General features: G+C 53.5%; 2 protein-coding genes across 2 annotated transcripts in view; both read left to right on the top strand.

The window, feature by feature from the left end:
- LOC127568875 (peptide chain release factor 1-like, mitochondrial) overlaps positions 1-20,000 on the top strand; it is a 102,719-nt gene that overhangs the window by 14,665 nt on the left and 68,054 nt on the right. The window lies entirely within an intron of this gene.
- The window catches only part of LOC127568876 (F-box only protein 5-like), a 98,319-nt gene continuing 94,152 nt past the window's right edge, over positions 15,834-20,000 (top strand). The window contains exon 1 of the mRNA XM_052013102.1: positions 15,834-15,913. The gene's annotated coding sequence lies outside the window, so the exon portion shown is untranslated. The remainder of the gene's footprint in view (positions 15,914-20,000) is intronic.

The raw sequence follows: 20,000 nt of genomic DNA, 5'->3' as shown, positions 1-20,000 counted from the left end.
AGCATGAAGGGGGAGTTCACCGAGTACAGAGGGTTCCCCGAACCGAGAAGCAAGGCCGGACTCACACCAGCACTATGACTGTGGCTGTGTTACCCCAGCCCACCGAGGTATCTGCCTTGCCTTACACCCTCTCTAACGAAAGCCACCCCATTTCTGGTGAGCTACCGATGTGAAGCTGAAGGATGTCAGGCTGGTAACAGAAAACTCCCAGTGACTTGGATTTGCCGAACTGTATTAATATCGAGCTCCCTCTTGTCAGCAACCACTAAGCTCCCTCCAGACTGTCCCATCATGCACGGTCGTGTAATGCTATTACAGCGCCAGAGACCTGGGTTCAATTCCCGCCGCTGTCTGTAAGGAGTTTGTACATTCTCTCCATGTCTGCGTGGGTTTCCTCTGGGTGCTCCAGTTTCCTCCCACATTCCAAAGTTGTACGGGTTAGGAAGTTGTGGGCATGTTATGTTGGCGCCGGAAGCGTAGCGACACTTGCGGGCTGCCCCCCAGAACACTCTACGCAAAAGATGCATTTCATTGTGTGTTTCAATGTACATGTGACTAATAAAGAGATCTTCTCCCATCAGCATGGGTTAAATACAGACTGAATCTGTCCCGTCACACGTTTCAAGGGCAGAGACCTCATGGGTTAAGAACAGAATAAAACTCCCTCATCATTACCTTGTACACTGTCTACTCTGTGAGCTTCACGTGAGCAAAGATTTTCATCGTGCCCTGGTGTAATTGACAATAAACTAATCTGAATCTGATCTTAATCATTGTCCTGGGACAGGACAGGTTAGATACACAGTAAATCTCCTATCACGCGCTCCTGGACAGGGGCAGCACTGTTGAGGTACAGAGTGAAGCCCTCTTTACACAATCCCATCACATATTCCTCAGTGAGGGGCGGAACTGGTTAGGCACAGATTAAATCCCCACCATACTGTCCTGTGGCACACACTCATGGAAGGGACTGCACTGGTTAGATATAGAATAAAGCTCCCTCTACACTGTTCCATCACACACTTCCACAGCAGGTACATTATGGGTTAAATTCTTAAAGTTCCCTCTGTCCCATCACATGCTCCCAGGACAGGACACCATGGGTTAGACACAGAGTAAAACTCCTTGTACCCTGCAGACACCTGGAACACACTCCTCCAAGAGTAGGGTTTATGTTACCAGATCGAGAGAGTGAGCATTAACTTCACCCGAACAGCTTGAAACTTGAATTTGGGTAAAAAGAAATCAGAAAATGCTGCTAAAGTGTTGTAGAAACCCCAGCTGGTTCACGAAAATCTTCTTGGGGATCCCAATTATCCTTAGCAACAAACAGTCTGCTGGAGGAAATCAGTGGGTCACGCATCGTCTGTGGGATGACAAGATTTGTCGACGTTTCAGGTGGAAACTCTGCATCAGGACCTGATGCAGGGTAAGGTCAGGTATCTTTACTAGTCACGTGTACATCGAAACACACAGCGAAATGCATCTTTTGCGTTGAGTGTTCTGGGGGCAGCCTGCAAGTGTCACCACGCTTCCGGCGCCAACAAAGCACGCCCACAACTTCCTAACCCGTACGTCTTTGGAATGTGGGAGGAAACCGGAGCACCCGGAAAAAACCCACGCAAACACAGGGAGAATGTACAAACTCCTTACAGACAGCAGCCGGAATTGAACCCGGGTCGCTGGCGCTGTAATAGCGTTACGCTAACCACTACACTACCATGCCTGCTATCGACTCCAAGCGTCGACAATTCCTTTCCCCCACAGATGCTGCTCGACCCACTAAGTTCCTCCAGCAGATTGTTGCTCCAGATTCCAGAATCAGCAGTCTCTTGCGTCTCCAGTTATCCTTACTTGGTCTGTGGTACCGATCCCAAGTTAAAGTCTTAAATGCCCTTTGAAGTGGTCGAAGACTTCACCTGCTCAGAGTGGGTGGTGAAGGCCAGTTGACTGGACTTTTAACAACTACCTTAAAGGAGGGGAGTGGGGCAGGGGGGCTCAGGGGTCAGGAGCTGGATCAATGAGAGATGGAGCCAGCAGAAGCAGAAGAACTGAGCTTCCGGGGCTGGGCAGTGGGCTGGGTTCTGGTGACTCTGTGAGAGGTGGTTCTGCACTTGGTCTGAAGGCTGCCCATTCACGTTCCTCCAATCAGATTGACCTGACGATCAGCCCCAAAGACCTGCGGATAGAAACGAAGCGAGCGAGCGGGGCAGGTGGTCAACATGTGAACACGACGGACAGCGCAGTGCGGATACTCCACCTCCCAACAGGTAAGGGCGTTCTCTGCCGTTCGACTGTGTTAAGTTGGAAAGAGGCAGAAGAGATTCACAAGGATGTTACCGGGACTGGAGGGCTTCAGTTGCAAGGAGAGGCTGGACAGGCTGGGACTGTTTTCTCTGCAGTGACGGAGGCTGAGGGGTGACCTTATTGAGGCTGTAGATAGGGGAAATTGCCACAGTCTTTTTCTCAGGGTGGGGGAGTCTAAAACTAGAGGACACAGGCTTAAAGTGAGAGGAGAAAGATTTAAAAGGAATCAGAGGGGAAATTTTTCCACCCAGAGGGTGGTGGGTATATGGAATGAGCTGCCAGAGGAAGTGGGAGAGGCAGGTACAGTAACACCATTTAAAATACACTTGGACAAGGACACGGTTAGGGAAGGTTTTTGTACGCTCTCCCCATGTCTGCGTGGGTTTCCTCCGGGTGCTCCGGTTTCCTCCCACATTCCAAAGGTCTACGGGTTAGGAAGCTGTGGGCACGCTATGTTGGCGCCGGAAGCGTGGCGACACTTGCGGGCTGCCCCCAGAACACTCTACGCAAAAGCTGCATTTCACTGTGTGTTTCGATGTACATGTGACTATTGAAGAAATCTTACCTTAGAGAGAGATGGGCCAAATGCAGGCAAATGGAACTAGCAACTTGGTCGGCATGGTTGAGTTCGGCCGAAGGGCCTGTTTCTGCGTTGTACAACCTATGACTCCGCTCCCTGCAGACAGTGATTCTGGAACCGGGAAACCACAGCCAGCCCAGTGGGAAAATAATTACGCCTTAAATAATACGTCAGTGTCTTTGACCTTTCTGTTAGAATTCAGAATCTGTGGGAGGCAGGCTCATTGGGAGCTGGAGGTTCAAAGGTTGTCAGGGCGGTGGTGTTGGGGGTGAAAGGTCACAGGAGAGGGATGGGAGGGAATTGCTGCCAGCAGTGGGGCTGCCTGACCCTTGGTGTCTCTGATCGCCGGTGTTGAGTTGTCCACCGGGGCACTTTGACCATTCTGAGCTGGGGGTGGGGGAGGGCGTCGGCAATGTCACGGAGTCATACATCACGGAAACAGGCCCTTCAGCCCAACCAGTCCATGCTGAGCAAGATGCCCATCCAAGTTAGTCCCATTTACCCACATTTGTCCCTCTAAACCTTTCCTATCCGTGGACCTGTCCAACTGTCTTTTAAATGTTGTTATTGTACCTGTCTCAACCACTTCCTCTGGCAGCTCGTTCCACACACGTACCACCCTTTGTATGTTAAAAAGAAAAGTTGCCTTCAGATTCTTATTAAGTCTTTCCCCTCTCATCTTAAACCTATGTCCTCTAGTTCTTGATTCCCCAACCCTGGGTAAAAGACTGCAGATTCACACTAGCTATGCCCCTCATGATTTTATACACCTCCGTAAGATCACCTCTCAGTCTCATACATTCCAATGAAGAAAAAGTTCTCACTTGTCCAACCTCTCACAAGATCACAAGGAGTAGAAGCAGGCCATTCGGCCCATCGAGTCTGCTCCATGAGCTAAGCTAATACCATTCCTATCTAGCCCCAATTTCTGGCCTTTTCCCCATATCCCTTATACCCTGACCAATTAGATACCTATCAATCTCCTCCTTAAACACCCCCAATGATCGGGCCTCCACACCTGTACGTGGCAAAGAATTCCATAAATCCACGACCCTCTGGCTAAAGAAATTTCTCGTCATTTCTGTTTCAAACTGGTACCCTCTAATTATAAGACTGTGCCCTCTAGTCCTGGACTCACCCACCAAGGGAAACAGCTTGACCACATCTACTCTGTCCATTCCTTTCAACATTTGAAATGTTTCTATGAGGTCCCCTCTCATTCTTCTGTACTCCAGTGAGTACAGTCCAAGAGCCGACAAACGCTCATCGTACGTAAACCCTTTCATTTCGGGAATCATCCTCGTAAATCTTCTCTGAACCCTCTCCAACATCAGCACATCCTTCTTAAGATAAGGGGCCCAGAACTGTGCACAGTACTCCAGATGAGGCCTCACCAGTGCCCCATAGAGCCTCATCAACACTTCCTTACTTTTATACTTTATATTTCTCGAGATCAATGCCAACATAGCATTCGCTTTCTTGACCACTGATCTGACCCGGTGGTTAACCTTTAGGGCATCCTGAACTCTCCCTGTAACTCAGTTCCTCTAGTGCTGGCAACATCCTCGTGAATCTTTTCTGTACTCTTTCCAGTGTAGTAACATCCTTCCTCGAGCAGGGCGACCAAAACTGAACACAATACTCCAAGAGCAGCCTCACCAGCATCCTGTACAACCACGCCGTGACCTCCCAACTCCTATACTCCGTGCCCTGACTGATGAAGGCCAGCCTTCTTCACCACCCTGTCTGCTTGTGATGCCATTTTCAGCGAACCATGTACTTGTACTCCTTGGTTCCTATGTTCTACAACACTCCCCACGGCTCTGCCGTTCACTATGAACGTCCTACGCTCATTTGTCTTCCCAAAATGTAACAGCTCGCACTTATCCGAATTAAACTGCATCTGCCGTTCCTCAGCCCACTTACCCAGCTGATCAAGGTCCCTCCGTAAGTCCTGATAACCATCGTCACTGTCGACGACACCACCTACTTTGGTTGTCGCTGCAGACTTACTAACTATCCTCCGTTATGTTCTCAGCCAAATGGCTGATAGACGGCGACCAGCGGCGGGCGCAGCACTGAGCCCTGAGTTAACGGTTACTTGTGTCGGCGGCAGGTGTGGTGGCCGAATGCCAGCAGGAACGCTCGCAGCTGAGGAACCGGGAGCGCGCCATGCAGCTGCTGCGGGCCAAGCTCTACCGCATGAAGCTGGACGAGGAGACGAGCAGACGGCAGTACGCACGGAGCATTCAGGTACTGAGCACCCCTCCAGCACCCCGTCCCTGCCCCCTGCCGCTGGCCAACCCCTCCAGCACCCCGTCCCTGCCCCCTGCCGCTGGCCAACCCCTCCAGCACCCCGTCCCTGCCCCTGACCAACCCCTCCAGTACCCCGTCCCTGCCCCTGACCAACCCCTCCAGTACCCCGTCCCTGCCCCCTGCCGCTGGCCAACCCCTCCAGCACCCCGTCCCTGCCCCTGACCCTGACCAACCCCTCCAGCACCCCGTCCCTGCCCCCTGCCGCTGGCCAACCCCTCCAGCACCCCGTCCCTGCCCCCTGCCGCTGGCCAACCCCTCCAGCACCCCGTCCCTGCCCCCTGCCGCTGGCCAACCCCTCCAGAACCCCGTCCCTGCCCCTGACCAATCCCTCCAGCACCCAGTCCCTGCCCCCTGCCCCTGACCAACCCCTCCAGTACCCCGTCCCTGCCCCCTGCCGCTGGCCAACCCCTCCAGCACCCCGTCCCTGCCCCTGACCCTGACCAACCCCTCCAGAACCCCGTCCCTGCCCCTGACCAACCCCTCCAGCACCCCGTCCCTGCCCCTGACCCTGACCAACCCCTCCAGAACCCCGTCCCTGCCCCTGACCAATCCCTCCAGCACCCCGTCCCTGCCCCCTGCCGCTGGCCAACCCCTCCAGCACCCCGTCCCTGCCCCTGACTAACCCCTCCAGTACCCCGTCCCTGCCCCTGACCAACCCCTCCAGTACCCCGTCCCTGCCCCTGACCAACCCCTCCAGTACCCCGTCCCTGACCCCAGACCAACCCCTCCAGCACCCCGTCCCTGCCCCTGACCAACCCCTCCAGCACCCCGTCCCTGCCCCCTGCCCCTGACCAATCCCTCCAGCACCTCGTCCGTGCCCCCTGCCCCTGACCAACCCCTCCAGTACCCCGTCCCTGCCCCTGACCAACCTCTCCAGTACCCCGTCCCTGCCCCCTGCCCCTGACCAACCCCTCCAGCACCCCGTCCCTGCCCCTGACTAACCCTCCAGTACCCCGTCCCTGCCCCTGACCAACCCCTCCAGTACCCCGTCCCTGCCCCTGACCAACCCCTCCAGCACCCCGTCCCTGCCCCTGACCAACCCCTCCAGCACCCCGTCCCTGCCCCCTGCCCCTGACCAACCCCTCCAGCACCCCGTCCCTGCCCCTGACCAACCCCTCCAGCACCCCGTCCGTGCCCCCTGCCCCTGACCAACCCCTCCAGTACCCCGTCCCTGCCCCTGACCAACCCCTCCAGTACCCCGTCCCTGCCCCCTGCCCCTGACCAACCCCTCCAGCACCCCGTCCCTGCCCCTGACTAACCCCTCCAGCACCCAGTCCCTGCCCCTGACTAACCCCTCCAGCACCCAGTCCCTGCCCCTGACCAACCTCTCCAGTACCCCGTCCCTGCCCCTGACCAACCCCTCCAGTACCCTGTCCCTGCCCCTGACCAACCCCTCCAGTACCTTGTCCCTGCCCAGACCAACCCCTCCAGTACCCCGTCCCTGCCCCTGACCAACCTCTCCAGTACCCCGTCCCTGCCCCTGACCAACCCCTCCAGCACCCCATCCCTGACCCCTAACCAACCCCTCCAGCACCCCGTCCCTGCCCCTGACCAACCCCTCCAGCATCCCGTCCCTGCCCCTGACCAACCCCTCCAGTTTTAGGATCCAGTAGTGAAGACTGAAAAGCTGATAAGGAGGGAAAATTCATAAGAAAATAAGATAAGAACAGATATCTTTATTAGTCGCATGTACTTCGAAACACACAGTGATCATCCACCATCCCTGGCAGGCAATTCTAGGCACCCACCACTCTCTGTGTAAAATAAAAACTTGCCTCGCACATCTCCTTTGAACTTCCCCTCTGTTTCGAATAGATTAAGTGATTGGGTGAAAACCTGGCAAATGGATTTAATGTGGGGGAAGTGTGAGGGCACATAAGAGTCAGAAGGCGGATTATTATCTAAATGGAGAGAGACTGCGTGAGTGAAGCTCAGAGAGATCTAGGTGGTCTCATGCCTGGATCACAGGAAGTTAGCACGCAGGTCCAAGGAGTTAAGAAGGCAAATGCCATTTTTGCTGTAAATACATCAGCTGTTTCAATGCTGTCTGGTTTTCCATGTGACCACACTCATGAACAGTGCCAGATGTTTCAAGATATCCGCCAACACTTCTTCAACAATTTTTCTTTCACCAGATTGGGACCAGGGGAAGATCGGAAAAAATCCGAACCTACAATTTCCGCAGGACAGGGTTACGGATCATCGGATCGGTAAATCGCTCTACAACCTGAAGGACTTCATGCTGGGGGGAGAGCTTCTGGATGAGATGGTTGAAGAGCTGAAAAGCCTGGCGGACACTGAATGTCTCCTCGAGTTCCTGGAGAACACACAGACGCAGCATAGTGGGTCACAGCATCAGTGACAATCTTTCAACACCCCAATAAAATTGGACTTGCTGCACTCCGGTCCATTTTGATCCTCCTCTGCCCTGTCTCAGCTCCTCTGTGGCTGATGACCTTGCCACGCTGTTGTCACCTCCAGAGTTATTCCAATGGATCTGGTCAGATCTCGGCCAATCTACCCTAACTAAACTTGAACTCAAGCTAAAACGCCACTATCGATGTCTCCAGTTGTGCCGGCCCATCTCTACTTATAAATTCAATCCTCCATCTCCTGGTATTGGTATTGGTTTATTATTGTCACTTCTACTGAGGTACAGTGAAAAACTTGTCTTACAAACCGATCGTACAGATCAATTCATTACACAGTGCAGTTACATTGAGTTAGTAAAGAATGCATTGATGTAGTACAGGTAAAAACAATAACAGTACAGAGTAAAGTGTCACAGCTACAGAGAAAGTGCAGTGCAATAAGTTGCAAGGTCACAAGAAGGTAGATCGTGAGGTCATAGTTCATCTCATTGTATAAGGGAACTGTTCAGTAGTCTTATCACAGTGGGGTAGAAGCTGTCCTTAAGTCTGGTGGTACGTTGCCCTCAGGCTCCTGTATCTTCTGCCTGATGGAAGAGGAGAGAAAGGAGAATGACCCGGGTGGGTGGGGTCTTTGATTATGCTGGGTGCTTCACCAAGACAGCAAGAGGTAAAGTCCAAGGAGGGGAGGCTGGTGTCCATGATGCGCTGGGCTGTGTCCACAACTCTCTGCAGTTTCTTACGGTCCTGGGCAGAGCAGTTGCCGTACCAAGCCGTGATGCATCCAGATAGGATGCTTTCTATGGTCCAGTGATACCTTGATTTTTCTCATCCTTGTGTTTTGGATCCCACCAGGAACCTTGCCCACACTTTCAGTGTAACCCCTCCGCTGCTTCTCCTCTGAGATCCCCGCACACCTCCAGTTCTGCCCTCCCGATCATCTCCGGATTTAATGGCTCCACTCTTGGGGACAGAGCCTTTGTCTGCCGGGACCTGAGCTCTAGGATTCCCTTCCCAAAACCCGCTACCCTCTCCCTTCACCTCTTAGACACTCCCTGTGGGCAGCTGTCAGTTCTCTGCTCTGAGATCTCCTTGGTCTGAGTCAGTCTCCTGAAAATGTCCCCTTGAAGCACATTGGCACTATGTAATTGGACGTTGTAGTGGTTGAACATCCTTGCAAACTGAAGTGATCGACAGTGTTCCATACAGCACAAACCATACAGCACATAACAGGCCCTTCGGCCCACCATGGTTCCCTTTGGTTCTGTTGTGCTGCTCGGACTGGGAAATCCACACTGTCCATTCCTGCAGTGTGCTGAGGTGTCTTTGATTGGAAGTTGGTTTGTTATTGTCACCACGTACCAAGGGTACAGTGAAAAACTTGGTTTTGCGTGCCATCTCGTACAGATCAATACATCACATCAGTGCATTGAGGTAGTACAAGGGAAAACAATAGTGGTTACAGTTACAGAGAAAATGCAGTGCAGGCAGACAATAAGGTGCAAAGCCATAAACGAGGTAGATTGTGAGGTCAAGAGTCTGTACTAGGGAACCGTTCAAATAGTCTTATAACAGCGGGATAGAAGCTGTCCTTGAGCCTGGTGGTACGTGCTTTCAGGCTTTGTATCTTCTGCCCAATGGAAGGGGGGAGATAGAACAGGTTGAACGGGGAAATATTGAACATGTTAGGACTTTATTCCTTGGAGCGTAGAAGAATGAGGGGAGATTTGATAGAGGTTTACAAAATTATGAGGGGTATAAACAGAGTAAATACGAGTAGGCTCTTTCCACCTAGATTAGGAGAGATAAAGTACGAGAGGACATGGCTTTAGGGTGAAAGGGGAAAGGTTTAGGGGGAACATTAGGGGGAACTTGTTCACTCAGATAGTGGTGGCAGTGTGGAAGAGGCTGCCATCTGATGTAAATGTGGGCTCACTCTTAAGTTTTAAGAATAAATTGGATAGATACATGGACGAGAGAAGTCTGGAGGGTGCAGGTAAATGGGACTAGCAGAATAAAGTTTCTAGACTAGAAGGGCCAAATGGCCTGTTTTCTGTGCTGTAGTGTTCTATGGTTCTATGGAGAAGAGAGAATATCCGGGGTGGGAGGGGTCTTTGATTATGTCGGCTGCTTTATGTGTCTTGTGTCTTGTGTCTTGGAAGGGAACCTGCAGGTGGGTGGTGGTGTTCCCATGTGCCTACTGCCCTTGTTGGTAAGAGGTTTGGGAAGTGTTGTCTAGAAGCCGAGGTGAGTAACTGCATGCTGTAAAAAGAAGTAAACACATTATTGATAAGTACCCCTGAATGACACAAACACTGTGCCTGTGGGGGTCTGGTCCACGAGAGCAACTCCCCTCCAACACCGATGCTCTTCAAAAGCCTGTTGTTGTTGACGACGTATTTATTGGGTGCCCTCTGGTCAACTGGATGTGATGGGCAGAATCAACAGAAAAACTGCCAGAGGAACTCAGCGGGTTGAGCAGCATCTGTTGGGGCTGGGGTGGTGGTGGGGGTGTGGGTGAGGGGTGGAATTGCCGACATTTCAGGCGTCCGGCCGTACCCTCGCCTCTGCTTCACCCTCCTTTGTTGTAACCGTTCACACCTCCGCCCCCGTCTTTTGTTTCTCTACCTGCCCCATTACTGGCCTGTTCTCGCACATCTCTTCTGTCACTCCACCCCCTTACTCCCTGCACCCCCACCTTCCTCGGCCCCGACTCTGGATTTGATTAAAAGCTGGAGACGCAAGAGACTGCAAATGCTAAATCTGGAGCAAAAGAACAAACTGCAGGAGGAACTCAGTGGATCAAGCAGCGTCTGTATTATTAATATACATTTATATTAATTTTATGTTTGTGTCTTGCAGTGTACTGCAGCTGCAAAGCAACAAATTTCGCGGCATTATATCAGTGATCTGATCCTCATCTGTGGGGTGAGAGGAATCAGAATCAGTTTTATCACTGACTATGACATGAAATGTGTTGTTTCGCATCAGCAGTACAGTGCAAAGACATAAAATTACTATAAACTACAAAATAAGTAAATAGTGCAAAGAAGCAGGAATAACGAGGTAGTGCTCATGGGTTCATGGACCTTTTCAGAAATCTGATGGCTGAGGGGAAGAAGCTGTTCCCGAAACATTGAGTGTGGATCTTCAGGCTCCTGTACCTCCTCGCCGATGGTAGTAATGAGAAGAGGGCATGTCCCGGATGGTGAGGGTCCTTTGTGATGGATGCTACTGCCTTGAAGAGGCAGGTCTTGGTCAGGTCAGATCAGATCAGATATCTTTATTGGTCACACATATATCGAAACACACAGTGAAATACATCTTTTGTGTAGAGTCTTCTGGGGGCAGCCTGCAAGTGTCACCATGCTTCTGGCGCCAACGTAGCATACCCACAACTTCCTAACCCGTACGTCTTTGGAATGTGGGAGGAAACCGAGCACCTGGAGGAAATCCATGCAGACACGGAGAACGTACAAACTCCTCTGACATCTCCCCTAAACTTTCCTCCCCTGACCTTAAACGGATGTCCTCTGGTATTGGCCATTGCCACCCTGGGGAGAAGGTGCTGGCTGTCCGCTCTATCTATGCCCCTCATAACTTAATACACCTCTGCGAAGTCACCTCTCATCCTGCGTCACTCCAAGAGAAAAGCCCTAGCTCGCTCAACCTTTCCTCATAAGACATGTTCTCCAAACCAGGCAGCATCCTGGTAAATCTCCTCTGCACCCTCTCTAAAGCTTCCACATCCTTCCTGTAATGAGGTGACCAGAACTGAACACAATACTCCAAGTGTGGTTGAACCAGAGTTCTATAGAGCTGCATCACCTGTAGAATTCATAGTAGGAGTAGACCATTCTGCCTATTGTACTAATCGAGAAGATCATGACCCTGGAATGAAATGTGAGTCTCACTGATGGAGATCATGAAACTATTGGATCCGATCTGGTTCACAAATGCCTTTTTTTAAATCTTACTATGAATAATAACTTTATTCACAACAAAAAATATATACAAAGGAATAAACACTGCAAAACATCTTATATTTTCAGTATCATTTGGTTAATACATTCAGTAGCGTTAACAGAGACACAAGAGACTGCAGATGCTGGAATCTGGAGCAACACACAAAATGCTGGAGGAACTCAGCAGGTCAGGCAGCATCTATGGAGGGAAATAAACAGTCGATGTTTCAGGTCGAGACCCTTCATCAGGATCCTTCATAGTTTTAATACTTTCATTTTTAAACCATAGCACCAATCCCCTTTTATTGTTTGAGGGGCTTCCCCACCCGACCCAGCCCCTCCATGTACAGGAGCAGAAGGAGCTCAGACTTTGGACCCTTCCCCACAGAGCTTCAGTGTGTCCTTCAGCACGAACTTCTGCACCAATGCCCTTCAGGAAAGGAAATACCCCATCCTTTTGCTGTCTGGCCTGTGTGTGACCCAACCCATCAATGTTATTGACTCTTAACTGCCTCCTCAGATGAAGGGCAAGTAGAAATGGACAATAAATGATACACCCTCGAAACAAACAGCTCAAGGACGGCTTCTATCCCACTATTATAAGACTATTGATCGGTCCCCTAGTATGATAAGATGGACTCTCAACCTCACAATCTACCTCATTATGGCCTTGCACCTTATTGTCTGCCTGCACTGCACTTTCTCTGTAACTGTAACACTTTATTCTGCATTGTTATTGTTTTCCTTTGTACTACCTCAATGCACTGATGTGATGAAATGATCTATAGGGATGGCATGCAAGACAATGTTTTTTTCACTGTACCCCAGTACCCGTGACAATAATAGACCAATTTAGCAAACCTATTTTTATCACTTTAAATATTTCACAATGTTCATGTTATTCCCTGAGGACAGATGCAAAGTATTCATTCTTTTTGGTATTTTGGCCTTCATAAATCAGGACATTGAATACAGGAGCTGGGATGTTGTACCAGACATTTGCGAGGCTGAATTTGGAGCATTGTGTGCATTTCTGGTCACCTGCCTGCAGGAAAGATATCAATAAGCTTGAAAAGAGTGCAGAGAAAATTTACAAGCATGTTGCCGGAACTTGAGGACCTGAGTTATAGGGAAAGGTTGAATAAGTAGGGCTTTATTCCCTGGAGCGCAGGAGAATGAGGGAGATCTTATAGAGGTATACAAAATTATGAGGGGTATAGATAGGTGAGTGCATGCAGGCTTTTCCCCTCAGATGGGGTGAGACTAGAACTAGAGGTCATAGGTTTAGGGTGAAAGGTGAAATATTTAAGGGGAATCTGAGGGGGGAACTACTTCACTCAGAGGGTGGTGCGAGTGTGGAACGAGCTGCCAGCGGAAGTAGTGGATGCGGGTTCAGTTGTAACATCTAAGTTTGGATAGGTACATGGATGGAGGGGTTTGTAGGGATATGGTCTGGGTGCAGGTAGATGGACTAGGCAGAAAACCAGGCTGGCATGGATTAGATGGACCGAAGGGCCTGTCTCAGAGCTGTAGTGCTCTATGAGTCTATAAAATGGCTCATTTATAGACTTTGATGACCAGAACATCGTGCATTATTGTAGCTGTAGCCTGACCAATGTTCTGTAAGCTTGCATGGGGTCAGCATCTACCTGCATTCTGTTATTGTTTTACCTTGTACTAACCTCAATGCACTGTGTACTAACTGCGCTGTGTAATGAATTGACCCGTACGATTGGTATGCAAGACAAAGTTTGTCACTGTACCTCGGTACAAGTGACAATAATAAACCAATTTACCAAATTAAAACAAAATAAAGAACAAAGGGCGGGCTAGGGCCTTGGGCAGATCTGAAACCAAGGGAGGGGCAAATAACTGAGTCTCAGTAAGCACAGAGGATGGTGCATGAAAACGGCTGAGAGAAGAGGTCAAGTTGATAATTTCTGTCTGTGGAACTGGAAGGGATGTTTCTGAGCAGTTAGACCACAAACACTTGATGGGTGAAACTGTTCAGAGGCCCCGTGAGCAGCTTAGGTGCTATGTGAATGTAATGTTTTGGTTAAATTGCAATATGATTGTAAAGAATATAGACCAACACAGAACGATACAGCACAGGAACAGGCCCTTTGGCCCACCGTGTCTGTGCTGTACAGGAAGCCAAATCAAACTAAATCTCTTCTGCCTGCACATAATCCATATCCCTCCATTCTCTGCATATTGATGTGTCTATCTAAAAGTCTCTAAAATGCCTCTGTCATATCTGCCTCCACCAGCACCCCTGCAGTGCGTTCCGGCACCCACCGCTCTCTGTGTAAAACAAAAACTTGCCCAGCACATCTCCTTTAAACTTTCGTGACTGATTAAATTGCATTTCCTGTAATATGTTGTTTTGTGAATATGGTCGGCAAGAGTATGGGTGATTTTACTCGTAACTTTCAATTGACGTCACATTTCTGATGAAATCAAAAATAACTGAAGACACAAGAGACGGCAGGTGCTGGGATTTAGAACAAAATAACACACTGCTGGAAGAACTCAGCGGGTGGAGTAACACCTGTGGGGGCAGAGGGATGGTTAACGTTTGGGGTTGAGACCATGCATCAAACTATAGTCAAACTGTTAAGAAATACTAAGAGTCTGAAAGTTTTTTTGTACAAAATAAACTTTATTCATAATAAAAGACAAACTATATACAATTACAAAACAGTGCAAACCTTTACATTCTTGTACAGATCATTCATTAGTGTTACCTTTTTATATAGAAAACAGCACTGATGCCACAGCGTGTGCTCCCTGGAAGCTTCCCGGTCCTGTATTTACAATATTTAGGGGCTTTCTCGCCTGTCCCCGCCCCTCCCTCTCCAGTGGCAGAAGAACCCTAAACTGTAGTCCTTCCCCCACCGAGCCTTTGGGTTGGCTGCGCCCTAGCTTCAGTGCGTCCCTCAGCACGTACTCCTGCAGCCTGGAATGTGCCAGCCGGCAGCATTCCCCTACGGACATCTCGCAGTGCTGGAAGACCAACAAGTTTCGGGCAGGACCAAAGAGTGTCTTTCACCGAGTTGATGACCTTCAGCAGCAGTTGATGTCCGTCTGTGTGTGTGTGTCCCCGGGAACAGCCCATAGATCAGAGAATCCTCTGTTACGCTGCTGCTGGGGATGAAACGTGACAAGGACCCTTGCATCTTCACCACACCCTGTTCGCAAACCTACAGCCCGCAAAGAGGTGGGCGACCGTCTCGTCCCCAGCGCAGTCCTCCCGGGGCCAGCGCGCGCTGGGAGTGAGGTTCCAACCATACAGGAAGGATCTGACTGGGAGGGGCCCTCTCACCGCCAGCCAAGTGAGGTCTTGGTGCTTGTTGGTGAGTTCTGGTGATGAGACATTCTGCCAGATGGTCTGGACAGTCTGCTCAGGGAACCACCCCACAGTATCCATCGAGTCCTTCTCCTGCAGTGCCTGTAGGATGTTCCGTGCTGACCACTGCCTGATGGACTTGTGGTCAAAGGTCCAAAAGTGTACAAAATATTAAAAGGAATAGACAGACAGCCAGCACCTCTTTCCCAGGGCACCAATGCTCAATACAAGAGGGCATGGCTTTAGAGTAATGGGTGGGAAGTTCAAGGGAGATATCAGAGGAGGGTTTTTTTACCCAGTAGAGTGGTTGGGGCATGGAATGCGCTGCCTGGGCGGTGGTACATTGATCAAATTAAAGAGATTACTAGAAAAGCATATGGAGGAATTTAAAATAGAGGGATATGTGGGAGGAAGGGGTTAGATAGTCTTAGGCGAGGTTTAAAGGTCGGCACAACGTTGTGTGTTCTATTAATCAAAGGAATGGATCTGCAGGGATATGTAACACTACCCCCCCACCCCCACCCAAGTTAAACACTCCAGCCTTTGACCTAAACCTTCTCTGCAGCTTTCCCAGTGTTATTGACGTTGACTCTGGTTCTCCTGGCAGGGATGCAGCCTGTCCCACTGAGCTCTTGGGCTGCAGGTGCCCTGAGCTGGAGTTTCGTCCTCCCCAGCGGGCGCGGTCCCTTTAATAAGGCGCGCTGGACGGGCTGCCGCTGGGCGGGTGCGTTTGTTCTGATTGGCGGAGCCGGGGTGAAGCCGGAGCCTGATTGGACCCTCCAGCGACCAATCCCAAGTTTGGTGACCAAATTCAAACGGGGACGGCGCGGCGAAGTTTCAGCGCCTTTCACAGCCGGGCGGGAGGGCAAGGGAAAGATCCCACGGAGCGGGACCCGGGGGCACGGAGAGATCCCACGGAGCGGGACCCGGGGCACGGAGAGGATCCCACGGAGCGGGACCCGGGGGCACGGAGAGATCCCACGGAGCGGGGCACGGAGAGATCCCACGGAGCGGGACCCGGGGGCACGTGAGAGATCCCACGGAGCGGGGCACGGAGAGATCCCACGGAGCGGGGCACGGAGAGATCCCACGGAGCGGGACCCGGGGGCACGGAGAGATCCCACGGAGCGGGACCCGGGGGCACGGAGAGATCCCACGGAGCGGGGCACGGAGAGATCCCACAGAGCGGGACCCGGGGGCACGGAGAGATCCCACGGAGAGGGACCCGGGGCACGGAGCGATCCCAAGGTGAGATCCGAGGGGATCCCAGAGCGGGAGATCTCGGGAGGGGAGCCGGGACCCGGAGCGGGGAGACACCGGTATCCAGGGCTGCCAGAGAGGAGAGACCGAGGACAAGGACCGAGAGCCCCCGGCCCAGGGCAACGGGTGAGTGCGGCCGTTCTCAGCTAAACCCCGAGGCCGGTGATGGGGGCCGGGGATGGGGCAGTGGGTCAGGGTCGGGCCCCGGTGTGGGGTGGGGTGGGGTGGGGGGGGGGGTGAGCCGCCTCCCCGGGCCCACTTCTTGCTCTGGGGTCCCCGGCTCGGGATGGCCTGGCCCGAGGTGGGACTGGGGCCAGGTCCTGGCAGGAAGCGCGGCATCTTTGGCGCTCTTCCGGGCCTGGGCTCTTCCTGTGCATTCTCCACCCCCGGGCCGGCTGCCCTCACCCCTGGGGCCGGTGCTGCTGCAAGTCCCCCCGGGCTGAAGCCACGAGGTCGCCTGCCAACATCCACCAGCCCGCAGGGTCAGTGCAGTGAAGGGCGCCGGTTGCTTCTAAAGTTACTGCCTGTCCCACTCGGAGTTACTGCTCAGCCCCAGCGCCTTGCCTTGTCCACACTTATCTCACTAACCCTGTGCTCCCCTTCCCCCCCTTCCCCCCCTTCCCCCCCTTCCCCCTTCCCCCCTTCCCCCTTCCCCCCCGTCCCCTTCCCCCTTCCCCCCTTCTTCCCCCTTCCCCCCCTTCCCCCTTCCCCTTCCCCCCCCTTCCCCCCCTTCGCCACCCTTCCCCCCCTTCCCCCCCTTCCCCCTTCCCCCCCCTTCCCCCCCTTCCCCCTTCCCCCCCCTTCCCCCCCTTCCCCCTTCCCCCCCTTCCCCCCCTTCCCCCCCCTTCCCCCCCTTCCCCCTTCCCCCCCTTCCCCCCCGTCTTCCCCCTTCCCCCCCTTCCCCCTTCCCCCCCCTTCCCCCCCTTCCCCCCCCTTCCCCCCCCTTCCCCTTCCCCCTTCCCCCCTCCCCCCTCCCCTTCCCCCCTCCCCCCCTTCCCCTCCCCCCCTTCCCCTCCCCCTCCCCCCCCCGCCCCTCCCCCCCTCCCCTCCCCCTCCCCCCCTCCCCCTCCCCCTTCCCCTCCCCCTCCCCCCTTCCCCTCCCCCTCCCCCCTTCCCCCCCCTCCCCCCTTCCCCCCCCTCCCCCCTTCCCCGCCCCCTCCCCCCCTTCCCCCCCCCCCTTCCCCTTCCCCCTTCCCCTTCCCCCCTTCCCCCCTCCCCCCCTTCCCCCCTCCCCCCCTCCCCCCCTTCCCCCCTCCCCACCCCTTCCCCCTCCCCCCTCCCCCCTTCCCCTCCCCCCTTTCCCCCGCCCCCGCCCCTCACCCTCCCCCCTCCCCTCCCCCTCCCTCCCCCCTCCCCTCCCCCTCCCCTCCCCCTCCCCCTCCCCCCTTCCCCTTCCCCTCCCCTCCCCCTCCCCCCTTCCCCTCCTCCCTCCCCCCTTCCTCCCTCCCCCCTCCCCCCCCTTCCTCCCTCCCCCCCTTCCTCCCTCCCCCCTTCCTCCCTCCCCCCCTCCCCCCTCCCCCCCTCCCCCCTCCCCCCTCCCCCCTCCCCCCTTCCCCTCCCCCCTTCCCCCTCCCCCCCCCTTCCCCCCTTCCCCTCCCCCCCCCTTCCCCCCTTCCCCCTCACCTTCCCCCCTTCCCCTCCCCCTTCCCCCCTTCTCCCTCCCCCGCCCACCCTCCCCCCCTCCCCTTCCTCCCCTTCCCCCTCCCTTCCTCCCCTTCCCCCCTCCCCTTCCTCCCCTTCCCCCTCCTCCCCTTCCCCCTCCTCCCCTTCCCCCCTCCTCCCCTTCCCCCTCCTCCCCTTCCCCCCTCCTCCCCTTCCCCCCTCCTCCCCTTCCCCCCCTCCTCCCCTTCCCCCCCTCCTCCCCTTCTCCCCCTCCTTCCCCTTCTCCCCCTCCTCCCCTCCCCTCCTCCCCCCCCCCTCCTCCCCTCCCCCATCCCCCCTCCCCCCCTCCCCCCTCCCCTCCCCTCCCCCCTCCCCTCCCCCCTCCCCTCCCCCCCTCCCCTTCCCCCACCCTTCCCCCCTCCCCTCCCCCCTTCCCCCTCGCCCTCCCCCACTTCCCCCTCCCCCCTTCCCCCTGCCCCTCCCCCCTTCCCCTCCCCTCCCCCCCTCCCCCCTTCCTCCCCCTTCCTCCCTCCCCCCTTCCTCCCCCCTCCCCCCTCCCCCCTCCCCCCTCCCTCCTCCTCCCCCCTCTCCCCTCCCCCCTTCCCCTCCCCTCCCCCCCTCTCCTCCCGACCCCCTCCCCCTCCCCTCCCCCCCTCTCCTCCCTACCCCCTCTCCTCCCTTCCCCCTCTCCTCCCTACCCCCTCCCCCCCTCCTCCCTACCCCCTCCCCCCCTCTCCTCCCTACCCTCCCTCCCCATTATTAGGGACATTTAAGAGATAGACACATGAATGATAGAGAAATGGAAGGCTATAGATAGATCTTAGAGCAGGATAAAATGTCTGCACAACATTGTGGGCCGAAGGGCCTGTACTGTGCTGTAATGCTCCATGTTCTATCTGAGGCTCTGTGCCTGTGATGCTGCTGCAAGTAAGTTTTTCATTGCACCTGTGCACACATGGACTTGTGCATCTGGCAATAAACTTGACCTTGACTTAGATTGGACCCTATTATCATTCTCCCCGCCTGCTACAATTCTCCATTGGAGATGAAACCCACCAAGTGCCAAGCTATGAACCTGGTGATGAATAGTAAGGACACTGAGCTGGAAAGAGCGCAGAGGAGATTTACGTGGATGTTGCCAGGACTCAAGGAACTGAGATACAGAGAGAGATTGAGCAGGCTGGGACTTTATTTACTGGAGTGTTGGTGAATGAGGGGTGATCTTATAGAGGTGTATAAAGTCATGAGGGGCATAGACAGGGTGAATGCGCACAGTCTCTTTCCCAGGGCTGGAGAATTAACTAGAGGGCATAGGTTTAAGGTGAGAGGGAGAGATTTAATAAGAACCTGAAGGCAATTTTTTTTAAACGCAAAGTGTTTTTAGCACACAAGTGGCATGTGTGTGGAACGATCTGCCAGAGGAAGTGGTTGAGGCAGGTACATTAACAACATTTAAAAGGAACTAGAACAGGTACATGGATAGGAAAGGTTTGGAGGGATATGGGCCAAACGTGGGCAAATGGGACTAGTTTAGATGGGAATATATTGTTCACTATAAAGGTCCTATCCTGAATTGTCTTCCCAAAGTGCAACACCTCAAACTTATCCGAAATAAACTCCATTTGCTATTCCTCAGCCCACTTACATAGAACATTACAACACAGTACAGGCCCTTCGGCCCACAATGTTGTACCAACATTTTATCCTACTCTAAGATTTATCTAACCCTTCCCTCCCACATAGCCCCCCATTTCCCTATCATTCACATGTCTATCTAAGAGTCTCTTAAATGTCCCTAAAGTATCTGCCCCCACAACCTCCGCGGGCAGTGCGTTCCACACACCCACCACTCTGTGTAAAAAAAAAGACTTCCCACTGACATCTTTCTCCAATCACCTTAAAATTATGCCCCCTCATGTTAGCCATTTTCGCCCTGGGAAAAAATCTCTGACCCAGCTGATGAAGATCCCCCTTTAAACCCTGAGAACCACTGCCAATGATTCCTCCATTTTAGTGTTTTCTTCAAACTTACTAACCAGTGCTGGTTCGGAGTCTGCCCTTGAGCCTTTGGGAACCTGCCAGCATCTGACCGCTGACCTCCGGTCTGCTGCCTCTGTGTGTCCCGAACTCTGAGTATTTACCACTCATAGAGTCATACAGCACGGAAACAGGCCCTTCAGCCCAACTCATCCATGCCGACCAAGATACCCATCTAAGCTAGTCCCGTTTGTCTCCATTTGGCCCGTATCCCT

This window comes from Pristis pectinata, chromosome 3, assembly GCF_009764475.1.
Source record: "Pristis pectinata isolate sPriPec2 chromosome 3, sPriPec2.1.pri, whole genome shotgun sequence".
In the NCBI taxonomy this organism is placed as follows: Eukaryota; Metazoa; Chordata; class Chondrichthyes; order Rhinopristiformes; family Pristidae; genus Pristis; species Pristis pectinata.
The sequence above is the reverse complement of the archived record's forward strand: the minus strand, read 5'-3'. Positions and strand labels throughout refer to the sequence as shown.